Genomic DNA, 15440 nt, shown 5'->3' on the forward strand with positions numbered 1-15440 from the left:
GGAGAGAACACTGTCAAGATGAGGTCTGGCTATGGCAGATCCCCATCCATCCTGTCTCTTCAGTTCACTCTTGTGATTCATTTCTAGGTTCTTCAGTGGGTTTTTTCACTGTTAGCTTATTTCTGCCGTGGTGGTCTTTTCCAACCCACCTGCCTTCTTGCCTCTATCATACCCTTCTCCCAGCCCTTCCAAACCAACAACAAAATTGACAAAAAACACAAAGGTATATTCAGAGGGATGAGTTTCTTTAAATTTTGCTTTATTGACCATCTACTATTTGCCAGTGACTGTGTAAAGGCCTTGGGGTATAAAATCAAAAGTGGTAGGATTCCTGACCCTCAAGGGAAGATTTCTTGCTCTTGTTGGAGTACATTTCTCCAGATTGAGGAAACTAGTCTTGAACTTTGCATTGAATTTGAGTTACATTCCTATAGTTCTCTTCACACTTGTTTTCATTATTATGATGATGATGATTTAAAAATAGATTCAAATATATCATTTCATCTTGATTTAAGATTACAACATAAACCAATGAACAAAAATAGATCCAGAGACACAGAATCACGGAACAGACCATCAAACCTCAGAGGGAAGGCAGGGAGGATGTGGCGGGGTAAGAGATCAACCAAAGAACTTGTATGCATATAAGCATAACCAATGGTCACAGTGTGTGTGTGGGGGAGGGGAGTTGAAGGTCGGGGCAGGGGGTGGGGGCAGGCTGGGAGAGGACAATTTGGGGTGGAAAGGGGACATATGTAATACTTTCAACAATAAAGAATTAAAAAAAAGATTTCATGGTATCTCAGGAAGATGTTACATCATGTCATTTGAATTAAGAGTAAATTAATTTATGAAGCCCATCATTTAAGCTTTTGGAATTCCATTTAGCAAGAACGCAGGCTCATTTTGACATGTTTCTACAACTGCTTGCCAAGTCGGGTGTGTGTCTCTTAAGAAAGGTGGGCACCAGAACACACCAAGAGTCTTTTTGTCCCAGTTGTGTGCCTTCTTTTTTTAAAAAAAACTTCTCCTAGTATTGTGTAAAGAATTATAGGAATATCGGGTAGTATTGCTCTAATGTTTTAGGCTTACAAAAATGATATCTGACTAAGGCAAAACTTAAAAAAAAAAACCTAACACCTCCCAAATATAAAAATGCAGGAGAATTTTAATATATCTTTTGCAAGGTTAGCTCTCCTTATGGAGATTATTAAATATTCAGCAAATACAAGCTAAGGATTTATCACCATCCTGACTCTGAATAACCACTTTCTTAGGAATTTAGAAGTCACCTTGGTTTTATCTGAATTAAAACAAGCTTATCTAGTAATGCAATTTCTACTGCCAAACCCCAAGTGGAAAGAATAACAGAGAACTGTTAATTATAGTGGCAGATACATAAGTGTGATGAATAATATTTGGGAGACACTTAGAAAAATTAGATTGGATGGGGTTGAAAATTTTTCTCTGAATCTCAGTATGTAGCAGCTGTTTACTGTGGAATATTTTCTTAGGATTGGAAAAACTTGTGAATAATTGACAGGTGTTTTGCTCTAGCACGAATAGCTGTACATATTATATTTATAATGCTTAAAGAATATTGGAAAAGTGCTAATTATATTTTCATCTGTTAATGTTTGCCCATATGTAAAGGCATCCTCCTCTGGCAATCTGTTAAGCCTTTCGGGATTCATTTATTTATAGCAATCAAGTACAGGAAGTCTCTCTCTTAAAAGTGGGTTAGGTTCCAAAAGTTTATAAACAATTATTTAGAAAGTTAGGATAATTAGGTTCTCTGAGGACAATACTTAGAACATGGCTAATCTGTAGAAACAATTGCTGAACACCTTTTTTCTCCCAGAAGAAAAATACAGTATATGAGTTGTGTTCTTAGGCCAGCCCTTTAAATTGACTTAAACTATGAATAGTTAGAATTTATTATTTTGGCAGAGAAACAAATAAAGGAAAATACCATTGTGAGAATGGTACTATAATTAAACAGAGTATTTCACTGTTGGTCTTATCTATCTTGTGAGAGGTCAACCAGATGGCTCTTTGATTTTGTGGCCCTGAATTCTTTGAGTGTTTTAAGTGGAGGGAATAGTAGTTGGAATAGTAGGAGTGTACTGTGAAGCTCTCCTGGTTTTGTTCAGAGATCTGGTATGGGGGTTGCCTGGGTAGGGGACCCTGGAGGAGTCTAGTTCACACCTAACATTGTAGTCAGGCTTTGGTGATCTTGGGTAGAAATGTCAGACAAAGCTTAGCAACAGGTAGAAGAATATAGAGAGGAACCAGCACCTGTCTGGCCTACCCAGGACTAAGAAAGTATTCTTATGGAAGAGCATTCTGAGTGGACAGGGAAAAGAGGATAGGGAAGAGACAAGCCTATTACCTTCCCTTTTCTACTAAACCATCCATGCTAGAAGATTGAGAATAAATCTAGACTTCCCTTCTCTCTCGGCTCTTAAATTCACTTAGAAACTGTGTGCTATTGATACTACTGCCTAGAAATGTTTTCAACAATCTTCTCAACTTCCACTTCCATTACCTCAGTCTATGCCCTTATTATTTTTCTCCGGAGTTCTTCAGTATCTTTCTACTTTCTCTAGCTTCCTATATTCAATTCATCATCTACAGTACAACCAGAGCAGAATTTCTAAAATAAGGAAATAATCATCTGACTTATCAGCTTAAAATCCTCCAATGGTATGCCATTACCTAGACAGTCAAGCCCAAAATCGTTGGCATGGAAAGTAATCCTCATGTCTTTCCAGCTTCCCTCTCCTGCCTGCCACCAGCTTTCCACATACCCCAAGATCTCCAGAGAACAAGCCTATTTTCTGGTGAAGGATTTAGGAAAGGGAGAAGTACGGGTCAGGTTGGCAGCAGTTCCGATAGCTAATGTGGGGCCAGCAAGTAGCTGGCTGCCAACAGCCCCTTCATCTGCCTCCTGGTGAAGGAAACTCTGGAGCAAAAGAGCCCATTTCTCTCACCTGTCACCCCTGAGGAGTGAGCACTGGTGTCATCATTTTCACTCAACAGAAGCTGAAGTAGGAAAACATTTCAGTCAGATGCAGTAGATCTGGGCATTAATATATTTTTTGAGTGACTGGCATGAAATGATTAATACAAACTGCAGATAATGTCAGTCTGTGGCCTGGTTAATTTTAAAAAGGTCCTGATACAACTGCAGCAGCAGAACCAGAAATAGCTACTCTCTCTGGAGCGCTTACTCTGTGCTTGACAGTCAGTGTGCTAAGTGCTTATATACTTAATCTAAGTATATTAGTTACTACAAAATATAACTACTACATATAATTTTATAATCTGCTTTTTTTTTTCACTTAGCAAAATGAAACTGTATTGCTCCTGTCTTCAGTTCTTCCATTGGCCAAAGTCTTATGGTATGAAGGGCATGGGACCACCACCAGGGAGGGAAATGAGATTAACTTCCTTCAAATATTGTAAAGCTCAATTGTGAAAGGAAGTAATCAGAAAGAGCTGGTATAAGCAGGATGAAATGCACCCAAACTTTGTTTCTAATTTTATGGATTATCCCCCAAATATGATAGTATATTGGGATGATATGGTGGAAGTAGCGCTTTTCTTTTTCCTTTTAAATATTCTTTTAAAAATTTGGTTCCTCAGATACAGTAGCCACATTTCAAGTGCTCATTGGCCACATGTAGCTACTGATCACTGTGTATAGAAATATAGAACATTTCTGTTGTGGCAGAAAATTCTATCGGGCAGTCCTGAGCTATTCTGCTGCCCCCTTTGGGCCTTACCCTGGGGTTTTCATGTATTCACCCAGCTTTTTCTTGGGCAGGTCCCATCCCAGTTTCAGCTGCTGTTCCTAGAGTGGCCCACTGTGCTTTTCAGCGAGGTTCTTCTGTTCCTGGGTCCTTTAATCGCCTCCTTGATTCCTTCTGCTGCTTCTCACACAAATGCTGACACTCTGTGGGTCCCATGGTGACTGAATTTGTCTCCGTTTGCTTGTATTTTGAAGTCTGAGGAGACACGTTGGCATCTAAATTTATTGAAAATGTTGGCCATGGTTTTTGATTTTGCTATCTAGGTGTTCTCTCTGTTTTACATGGGGATTCAAGAAAGATCCAGGAACTATACTTCCAGTGTAGCCACTGTTTCCCCCCAAGTTCAGAGTCAGCATTTTAACAAAACCCCTGCGTGATTTGTATGGATATTAAAGCTTGGAAAAAAACAGTAAAGGTTCTGGGGACGTGACAGGCCTTTAATAAACAGCTAGTTGCTCTATAATATTGCTTCTTAAGTATTCGCTCAAGCAGCCCAATGTCTTTTATTACATTTAGATGGAGATTATGTTGACCTAGTAAAGACTTTTTATTTAGGGTAACACACACTAAAGCAAAACCCACTCCTCTTGTATTAACTTTCTGTTTATTCAACTGCTTAAATTGTGTATACTCTCTTCTAGATCATTGTCAGGATGATCTTCAATTACATCAAATAAAAATATGTATTATTTAAAAGATCAATATAGCTTTCCCAATCAACCAGAGGTATGCATTGCTGTGGGTAAGGCTTCTCTTTGCACAGTTTGAGCAGATTTCAAAGGTTGAATTTAGTTACCTGGAGACAAGACAAAGCTTGAGCTACATTTGCAATTCATCATCAGCCCGTGCTTCAGAAATCCTCTGGGCAGTTCTGGTCAACTTGAGCAGATGGCAAGTTTATGGAGTTCAGGTGTAATATGCTTTACATGCACCTGATCTCAGCCTTTCCTTTCACTGCTACATTCCCTCCCTCAGGGATTTATTTGCTTACTTCACAGTTGGCTGTATTTTGGAAAAAGAAAAGAATGCAAATCATAGACTTCTAAGTAAAATGCACCTCTCACTTATTTATTTCAACTCACCCCTCCAGCCCCTTTCCTTGCTTTCATGTTGCTAGATTTAAGACCTGAGAGTCAAATAAGAGAAAAATCTTCAAAAAGGATGGAAGTGATGACTTTGAAATGATATAGTCATTCCCATATAGAAATGTCTGGTTGGAAATTGAAAATAAAAACCATAGATACATGGGTATACAGTTAGTAGCATAAAAGTACACATAGTAGATAGGTTTGAAAACTTATAACAGGTAATAAAAAATCTTTCATCCCAAGTATAATGGCAGTTTCTGTAGTCAGGTTGTCTCTTATTTCAGTTACCTGTATCCATTCTAGGCCAGGTGCACTGGGACCATAGCAGGTCTCTGCCCATAAGTTACTGGCTGATAAAGGAAGTTTTCTAACATGTGCTCTAGTGTGAGCAAATATCACCAAATGAAAGGGAAATGGGTAAGTGGAAAGCAGCATGCCTTCAGTGTAGCTGAGAGGATTTCCAAAAAAGAGAAAGGTCTTGTATCAAAATTAATTGATTACTGAGTCAGCCTCTAATTGTTCCATAATCTCTGTAGCCAGATAATTTCACATCTTTTTCAAACCTTAATACAGTCCACCCTTGAACAACTTATGTTTGAACTGTGTATTTGGTTATATAAGACCTCCAAATCTGTTCTCTTGTCCCTTCGCATTTCCATATAAATTTTAGAATCAGCCAGTCAATTCCTGCAAAAAAAGTCTGCTAGTATTTTGATTGATCTTGCATTAGGTCTGTAGATCATTCTGGAAAAAATTGACTTCATAACATTGAATCTTCCAACCTATGCATATAGATATATCCCTCTACCTCCCTCAATTTTTTTTAGGTCTTCTTTTATTTCTCTTAGCAATGTATCATGGGTTACGGTGTAGGGTCTTGCATATCTTTCATTGGATTTATAAGTAGGTATTTGACATTGTGTGATGTTAATGCAAATAATATTTTTAATTTTATTTTTTAAATGTGTTTGCTGCAGGCTTATTGAAATGACCTTTTATGTACACAGTCATATTGAAATGCTTAATGACAGTTTAATGTCTTTTCTATTATATATATATATATATATATATATATATATATATATATATATATATGTATATTAGAGGCCTAGTGCACGAATTCATGCATGAGTAGGGTCCCTTGGCCTGGCTAGCAATCAGGACCTATCAGGGCCCATCTCGCCCAGTCCCGATTGGGGCCAATTGGGGCTGGCCGGCTCAGGGGAGGGACTGCAGGAGGTTGGCCAGCCGTGGAGGTTGGCTGTGAGAGTGCACTGACCACCAGGGGGCAGCTCCTGCATTGAACATCTGCCCCCTGGTAGTCAGGGCGCAGCTGGTCGAAAGAGTTGCTTAGGCTTTAAAATATATATGTATGTATGTATGTGTATATATATATACACACATACACACACATATGTATGTGTGTATATATGTGTGTGTGTGTGTGTGTGTGTGTGTGTGTGTATATATATATATATATATATATATATATATATATATATATTGAACTTTTTCTGGCCTCAATGTTCTGTGTAGCACCTTCATTACAATATTCAATAGAAGTGATGATAGTAAGCATCTTTATCTTGTTGTTGATTTTATTTTATTTTTTTTTTTCACTTTTTAATTTTATTTTTATTTATTTTTATTTTTTTTTCCAATTTTTTTATTAAGGTATTATATGTGTACATATCTTACCATTGCCCTCCCCACACCCCACTCCCATATATGCCCCCACCCCCCAGAGTTTTGCATCCATTGGTTATGCTTATATGCATGCATACAAGTCCTTTGATTGATCTCTTATCTCCCCCACCTCTCCCTAACCTTCCCCTTGTAATTTGACAGTCTGTTTGATGCTTTACTGTCTCTGTATCTATCTTTTTGTTCAAGTTTATAATGTTCTTTATTATCCATAAATGAGTGAGATCATGTGGTATTTTTCTTTCATTGACTGACTTATTTCACTTAACATAATGTTCTCCAATTCCTCCCAGGTTGCTGCAAATGATGAGAATTCCTTCTTTTTTATGGCAGCATAGTATTCCATAGTGTAGATGTACCACAGTTTTCTGATCCAGTCATCTGCTGACGGGCACCTAGGCTGTTTCCAAATCTTAGCTATGGTGAATTGCGCTGCTATGAACATAGGGGTGCATATATCCTTTCTAATTGGTGTTTCTAGTTTCTTCGGATATATTCCCAGGAGTGGGATTACTGGGTCAAATGGGAGTTCCATTTTCAGTTTTTTGAGGAAACTCCATACTGTTCTCCACAGTGGCTGCACCAGTCTGCAATCCCACCAGCAGTGCACGAGGGTTCCTTTTTCTCCGCATCCTCGCCAACACTTGTCGTTTGTTGATTTGTTGATGATAGCCATTCTGACAGGTGTGAGATGGTACCGCATTGTTGTTTTGATTTGCATCTCTCGGATAATTAGTGACGTTGAGCATGTTTTCATGTGTCTCTTGGCCTTCCTTCTGTCTTCTTTTGAAAAGATTCTATTTAGGTCTGTTGCCCATTTTTTTATTGGATCATTTATCTTCCTTTTATTAAGTTGTATAAGCTGCCTGTAGATGTTGGAGATTAAACCTTTATCAGTGATGCCATTTGCAAATATGTTCTCCCATGCAGTGGGCCTTCTTGTTGTTTTGTTGATGGTTTCTTTTGCTGTGAAAAAGCTTTTTATTTTGATGTAGTCCCATTTGTTAATTTTCTCTTTAGCTTCCATTGCCCTAGGGGCAGTGTCAGTGAAGAATTTCTTTTGGCATATGTCTGACATTTTGCTGCCTGTGGATTGCTCTAGTATTTTTATGGTTTCCCGTCTTATGTTTAAGTCCTGTATCCATTTTGAGTTTATTTTTGTGTATGGCGTAAGTTGGTGATCAAGCTTCATTTTTTTGCATGTATCTGTCCAATTTTCCCAACACCATTTATTGAAGAGACTGTCTTTATTCCATTGTATGTTCATGCCTCCTTTGTCAAATATTAATTGAGCATAGTGGTTTGGGTCAATATCTGGATTCTCTATTCTGTTCCATTGATCTATATGTCTGTTCTTGTGCCAGTACCAGGCTGTTTTGAGAACAGTGGCTTTGTAATACAGCTTGAAATCTGGTATTGAGATCCCTCCTACTTTATTCTTCTTTCTCAGGATTGCTGTGGCTATTCGGGGTCTTTTTTTATTCCAGATGAATTTTTGGAGAGTTCTTTCAAGGTCTGTGAAATATGCCGTTGGTATTTTAATGGGGAGTGCATTGAATCTATAGATTGCTTTGGGTAGTATGGACATTTTAATGATGTTGATTCTACCAATCCATGAACATGGTATGTTCTTCCATCTGTTTACGTCTTCCTCTATCTCTTTTTTCAGTGTCCTGTAGTTTTCCGTGTATAGGTCTTTTACCTCCTTAGTTAAGTTTATTCCTAGGTATCTTAATTTTTTTGGTGCGATGGTAAATGGGATTGCCTTTTTAGTCTCTCTGTCTGTAAGTTCACTATTGGTGTATAGAAAGGCCATAGATTTCTTGGCGTTAATTTTGTATCCTGCTACATTGCCGAATTCATTTATTAAGTCTATGAGTTTTTTGACGGAGTCTTTCGGATTTTTTATGTACAATATCATGTCGTCTGCAAATAAAGACAGCTTTACTTGTTCTTTTCCAATCTGGATGCCTTTTATTTCTTCTTCTTGTCTAATTGCAATGGCTAATACTTCCAGTACTATGTCAAACAGGAGTGGTGAGAGTGGGCATCCCTGTCTTGTTCCTGTTCTTAGGGGAAATATCTTTAGTTTTTGTCCATTGAGTATGATGTTTGCTGTGGGTTTATCATATATAACTTTTATTATGTTGAGGTATGAGCCATCTATGCCCACCTTGTTGAGAGCTTTTATCAAGAAAGGGTGTTGGGTTTTGTCAAATGCTTTTTCTGCATCAATTGATATGACTATGTGATTTTTATCTTTCAATTTGTTTATGTGATGTATCACGTTTATTGATTTGCGGATATTGTACCATCCTTGCATTCCTGGGATAAATCCTACTTGGTCATGGTGTATGATCTTTCTGATGTACTGCTGGAGCCGATTTGCTAGAATTTTGTTGAGGATTTTGGCATCTATGTTCATGAGGGATATTGGTCTGTAATTCTCTTTCATTGTGTTGTCTTTATCTGGTTTTGGTATTAGGGTGATGCTGGCTTCATAGAAGGAGCTTGGAAGTGTTCCTTCCACTTGAATTTTTTGGAATAGTCTGAGGAGGATAGGTTTTAGTTCTTCCTTGAATGTTTGGTAAAACTCTCCTGTGAAGCCATCAGGCCCCGGGCTTTTGTTTGCTGGAAGCTTTTTGATGACTGCTTCAATTTCGTCCATAGTTATTGGCCTATTGAGCTGTTTAGATTCTTCTTGATTGATTTTTGGAAGGTTATATTTTTCTAGGAATATGTCCATTTCCTCCAGATTGTCCAGTTTGTTGGAATAGAGTTGTTCGTAGTATTTTGTAACAATCCTTTGTATCTCAGCGGGGTCTGTTGTTATTTCACCTCTTTCATTTCTGATTTTGTTTATTTGGGTCCTCTCTCTTTGCTTCTTGGTGAGCCTGGCTAGAGGTCCATCAATCTTGTTTATCCTTTCAAAGAACCAGCTCTTGGTTTTGTTGATCTTATGTATTGTTTCTTTGGTCTCTATGTCATTTATCTCCGCTCTGATCTTTGTTATTTCCTTCCTTCTGGTTACACTGGGCTTTTCTTGCTGCTCTTTTTCTAGCTCTTTGAGTTGTAGGGTTAAGTAATTTATTACCATTGTTTCTTGTTTTTTGCAATAGGCCTGTAGAGCTATGAACTTCCCTCTCAAGACTGCTTTCGCTGTGTCCCATAGATTTTGGATTGTTGTGTTTTCATTGTCATTTGTTGCCATGATGTTTTTTATTTCTTCCTTGATCTCTCTGGTAACCCAGTCCTTGTTTAATAGCATGCTGTTTAGTCTCCATGTGTTTGATTTCTTTGGATTGTTTTTATTGTAGTTGATTTCCAGTTTTATGCCACTGTGATCTGAGAAGATGCTTGATATAATTTCTATCTTCTTGAATTTGAAGAGACTTTGCCTATGACCCAGCATATGGTCTATCTTTGAAAATGACCCATGTGCACTTGAGAAGAATGTATATTCTGTGGCTTTGGGGTGAAATGTTCTGAAGATGTCAATTAATTCCATCTGGTCTAGTGAGTCATTTAGGATTGCTGTTTCTTTGCTGATTTTTTGTTTAGAGGATTTGTCCAGTGGTGATAGTGGGGTATTAAAGTCTCCTACTATGATTGTGTTGCTATTAATCTCTCCCTTGATATCCTCCAGGAGTTTTTTTATGTATTTGGGTGCTCCTATATTGGGAGCGTATATGTTTACCAGAATTATTTCTTCTTGTTGGATTTCTCCCTTTAGTATTATGAAGTGGCCTTCCTTATCTCTTGTTATGGCATTTACTTTGAGGTCTATTTTGTCAGATATAAGTATTGCTACCCCAGCTTTTTTTTCATTTCCATTTGCCTGAAAGATATTTTTCCATCCCTTCACCTTCAATCTGTGTGAGTCTCTTGTTCTGAGGTGGGTCTCTTGTAGACAGCATATATATGGGTCGTGTTTTTTTATCCATTCAGCTACTCGATGTCTTTTGATTGGAGCATTTAGTCCGTTTACATTTAAAGTTATTACTGAAAGGTATTTGTTTGCAGTCATATCTATTTTTGTGTCTGTATTCCTTCTTACCTGTTTATTTCTTCTTTTTACAGTATTCCCTTTAGCAATTCTTGCATTGCTGGTTTGGTGGTGATAAACCCCCTGAGGCTTTTTTTGTCTGCAAAGCTCCTGATTTCCCCTTCAATTTTGATTGATAGTCTTGCTGGATATAGTATTCTTGGATTCAGTCCTTTGCTTTGCAACACTTTGTATACCTCCTTCCATTCACTTCTAGCTTGTTGTGTTTCTGATGAGTAATCATTTGACAATCTGATGGGTGTTCCTTTGTAGGTAACTCTCTGTCTCTCTCTTGCCGCCTTTAGGATTCTCTCTTTATCATTTATATTTGCCATTGAAATTATGACATGTCTTGGTGTGGGTCTTTTGGGGTTGATCCTGCTTGGGACTCTCTTTACTTGCGTAACTTTTATCTTTCCCATATCCGGGAAGTTTTCTGTCATTATTTCTTCAAATAGATTTTCTAATCCCTGCTGCTCTTCTTGTCCTTCTGGCAGCCCTATTATACGCATGTTACTTCGTTTCATGTTGTCCCTAAGCTCCCTTAGGCTTTCCTCCTGCTTTTTAATTTTTTTCTCCAATTGCTGTTCAGCTTGAGCTTGTTTCTGTACCTGATCTTCTAACTCACTAATTCGGTCCTCTGCTTCTTGTAATCTACTGTTGAAACTTTCCATGGTGTTTTTGATTGTAGCTATATCACTTTTCATTTCTTCCTGATTCTTGCATAAGTTGTTGATTTTCTCATCCATCCGATGTATAAATTCCATGACCATTACTCTGAACTCCTTTTCGGTCATGTTGCAAGCTTCATTTTCACTAATTTCCTTTCTTGGCGACTCCACATTTTCTTTCCTCTGTGAGTTATTTCGTTTCCCCATTCTGGCTATTACCAGAAAGCTCAAGCTTCTGTTTGCGTGGACCTGGGCCGTGTGCTGTGGGGACTTCGCTCCACCCTAGTTTCACTGAAGTGCTCTGACACTAGGACGTGTGACTGTCTTTGGTTGGTGGGAACCAAACTTGCCCAGGATCAGTGTCCCCAGTGTTCCGTGTGGTCTCGTGTGCACATTTAGAATCAGGGGCCCTGTCTGCACCACACTGTTGGTATGTGCCGAGAATGAGATCCTTAGCATGTGCCAGGAGTCAGAGTTTCCCTGTGTCTGCACCAAGACTCGAGTGTCAAAGTCTCTGTTGCCTTGTGCGGTTTCTCGTTGAGAATCAGGGTCCCTGTGTGTGCACGCACCAACAATTGGGGTCGCTGGCTCTTAGTGTGAATGCGCTGTGAGTCAGGGATCCCAGGCAGCTGTGTCCAGCGTGCCAAATTCCCTGAAGTGGGGCTGTGTCCTGTGTGTGCTCTCTCTACTGAGCCAAACCGGCTAGAGCGCACATTCTTAAAAACCTGAAGGTGAGCCGGCTCAGTGCACTCTCCCAAAGTCCCAGAAGGGGGGCGGAGTCCGTCCTGCGCGCCAAATTCCCCAAAGGGAAGCCCCTCTGTGCACGCTTTTAAGAATCTCCGAAGGGGGAGCTGTGCCCCGCGAGCCAAATTCCCCCAAATTCCCCGAAGGGGAGCCCTCTGTGCGCACTGACAGATTTCCCCGACGGGGAGCTGCTTCTGTCCCGTGCGCGAGCACGCGCCAAATTCCCTAAGAGGGAGCGTGTCCCTGTGCAAAGCTAGGCAGCTTGGGCCAGGGGCAGGTCTATCAGTTACTATGGCGCTGTCTGTGCGCGCGCCTGTGAGCAGCTTGGGCGAAGGGCGCGTCTATCAGTTACTATGGCGCTGTCTGTGCGCGCGCGCCTGTGAGCAGCTTGGGCGAAGGGCGCGTCTATCAGTTACTATGGCGCTTTCCGCACGCCTGTGGGCGCTCAGCAGCTTGGGGGAGGGGCGGGTCTATCAGTTACTATGGCGCTATCAGCGCCTGCGAGGAGGGGGATAGGCTCTTTGACTCACAGAAATCTGCCGGGAAGTCTGGATTCTTGTTTGTTTGTCTGAAGCTGTGATAGCAGTTCTCTGTCCCCAGTGGCTGCAGGGTCCTGGTTTGTGTCAGAAGCCAGGATCCGAGTCTCGGGCAGCTCTGTTTCCCAAGATGGCGTGGTCTCTGCGTCCGCACCAGCCGCCGAGAAGTGTCCGCTTTGTGCGCGGGGCTCCGCCGGCTAGGGCTGCCCTGTTCGGGAGCCCCTTGGAAGACCTGCAGAATCTAACTGACCCTATCTCATACACACACACACACACCACACACATCTACACTCTCCTCTATGGGTTCCTCACTCACACTCTCTCCCTACCTTCCTGCCGGTCGCCATCCTGAGTGTCCACTTTTTTTTTTCTTGTTGTTGATTTTAAAATAAAAATATAAACTATCAATATTTCATCAATAAGCATAATATTTACTATATGTTCTTACAGCTTTAAAAACCCAATTAAGGAAGTTTTCTCCCATTTCTAGTGTGCTAAGAGTTTTCTTCTTTTTTTAAAAACACAAATGGGTTTTGAATTTTATCAAATGCTTTTTTCTGCTTTAATCAAGATGATAGAATTTTTCTCTTCTATAACGAGGTACTTTCCATTGATTGACTTTCAAATATAACTCAACCTTGTATTCCTGAAATAAAATCCACTTGGTTATGATATATAATCTTTTCAATATATCACGATATTCTCTTTATAATATGTGTGTATGTGTATTTGGATTTTTAAAATCTATGTTCATAAAAAATTGGCCTATAATTTTCCTTTCCTGTAATATCCTTATTATATTTAATATCAAAATTATGCTGACTTTATGAATGAAGAGATTGATTAAGACTGATATTCTTTATTTTTAAATGTTTGGAAGAATTTTCAAGTAAAGCCATTCTTAAATCTGTCGAGGCTTGCTTTATGACCCTGACTATGCTCAGTTTTGGAAAATGCTCTGTGTCCCCTTAAAAAGAATCTGGATTCTGTCATTGTTAGGATTCATTTATATTAATTTGTCAATTTTGGTCATTGTATTTGGATTTCCTCTACCCTTATTGATTTTTTTTTTTGGTCTGCTTGTTCTATCAGCTATTGAAAGAAGCATGTCAAAGTCTTTTACTATGATTGTGAATTTGTTCATATATTCTCTTAATTCTGTCAATTTTTGCTCCTCTCTCTCTCTCTCTCTCTCTCTCTCTCTCTCTCTCTCACACACACACACACACACTCTCTTATTGAGTTTTAGAATGGTTATATGTTATTAATCCACCATCTTAATTTTAGTAGTGGTTCTTGCCTTTAAGTTTACTTTGTCTGATACTAGTATAGCTATACTGCAATATTTTAATAAGATTTGCATGGTGCATCTTTTTCTATGAACAGCTCTGTGTTCTTATATTTAAGGTTTGTTTTGTGAGTGTATGTAATTTTTTTACCCAGTTTGCTAGTCTTTTTAATTGAAGTATTTTCCATTTATGTTTAATATAATTACTCTGTATTTTTATTTGTCATTTTATTATTTGCTCTCTATATACATACCACTTGTTTTATGTTTTTTTCTCTCCTTTTTTGCTTTCTTTTGGTTTAAAATTATATTTTTCCCCTGTAGTAACTTGTTAGTTATATACTTGCCAATTATACATTATTTTACTATTCTTTTGGTGATATCCCCTAACAATTATAACATGTATCCTTTCCTTATCACAGTCTAGTAGAAGTTATTAAATTTACCACTTTCCCAGTAATATTAGGACATTAAAATGCTTTAACTCCCTTTATGTTTTTTAACCCTTATGTTTTTATTGGTATAGTCTTTTTCCATTAAATTTTATTCTACATAATTATTTTTATTTGAGGAGAGAGATCAATGTGACAGAGAAACATTGATTGGTTGCCTCCAGCTCACACTCCAACCTGAGATCAAACTGCAACCTGTGTACGTGCTCTGACCGGGAATCGAACCCAACACCCTTTGGTGTATGGGTGACACTCAACCAATTGAGCCACACTGGCCAGGGCTATTCTACATAATTTTTAACCCCTGTAGTATATTGTTAATATTGTTTTATAGGATTAATGTTGATCTATACATATTCACAGAATTTCTTTTCCTAAGCTCTTTATTCCTTCTTGTATCCTGTGCTTCTCTGAGACCATGTTTCTTTCTTTGAAAGCACCCCTTTTAGGGTAATTCTTAGGCTGTCCTGCTGGCAATGGATTCTCTCAGTTTTTGTTTGTCTAAAAGTGCCTTTATTTTACCTTTATTGAAGGAAAATTTTTTTTGGTATCGAAATCTAAACATGTGCTACTACACCAGATATCATTGTACAGTGTTACAGATGGATGCAAAATTTATTAAGCTTCAAATATGTTCATATTTTATAATGTTTACATTGATCTTGGTGTTCTAGTCAATATCATGTGATCTCTCCTAACATTCTCCTGTATTCTAACATTCTGTAATGGAAATAGCCCAGCATTTGGAAAGAAAAATGCCTTATGAAATTGACCAAGTGATTTGACTTTCCTGAGACAGTTTCCTCATGTATAAAATGAGAAATCACTGTGAAATTATGCGGCTCTGTTGAGATATATATGAAAGTGCTTTGTAATATGCAAAGTACTAATCAGTTGGAAATTTTTCGTTTCCAAATAATAGTAAATGAAATGTATTATTATTTGCTGGAATAGAAACATTCTCAGTGTATATCCTCTTACAAATGCAAATTTTCCTGAACACTCACAAAATGGTTAAAATATGGTATTCGTTTATGTATTTATTTATACATAAACTGCCTTTTATGAGATACAGGACAATGTTAAAAGTTACATAA

At 38.5% G+C, this 15440-nt stretch overlaps 1 protein-coding gene across 4 annotated transcripts in view; it reads left to right on the forward strand.

Moving 5' to 3' along the window:
• Positions 1–15440, forward strand: part of NEK11 (NIMA related kinase 11) — a 385217-nt gene that overhangs the window by 62402 nt on the left and 307375 nt on the right. The gene's annotated exons all lie outside the window — the stretch shown is intronic.

The sequence above is a fragment of the Cnephaeus nilssonii genome (genome assembly GCF_951640355.1).
Source record: "Cnephaeus nilssonii genome assembly, chromosome: 17".
In the NCBI taxonomy this organism is placed as follows: domain Eukaryota; kingdom Metazoa; phylum Chordata; class Mammalia; order Chiroptera; family Vespertilionidae; genus Cnephaeus; species Cnephaeus nilssonii.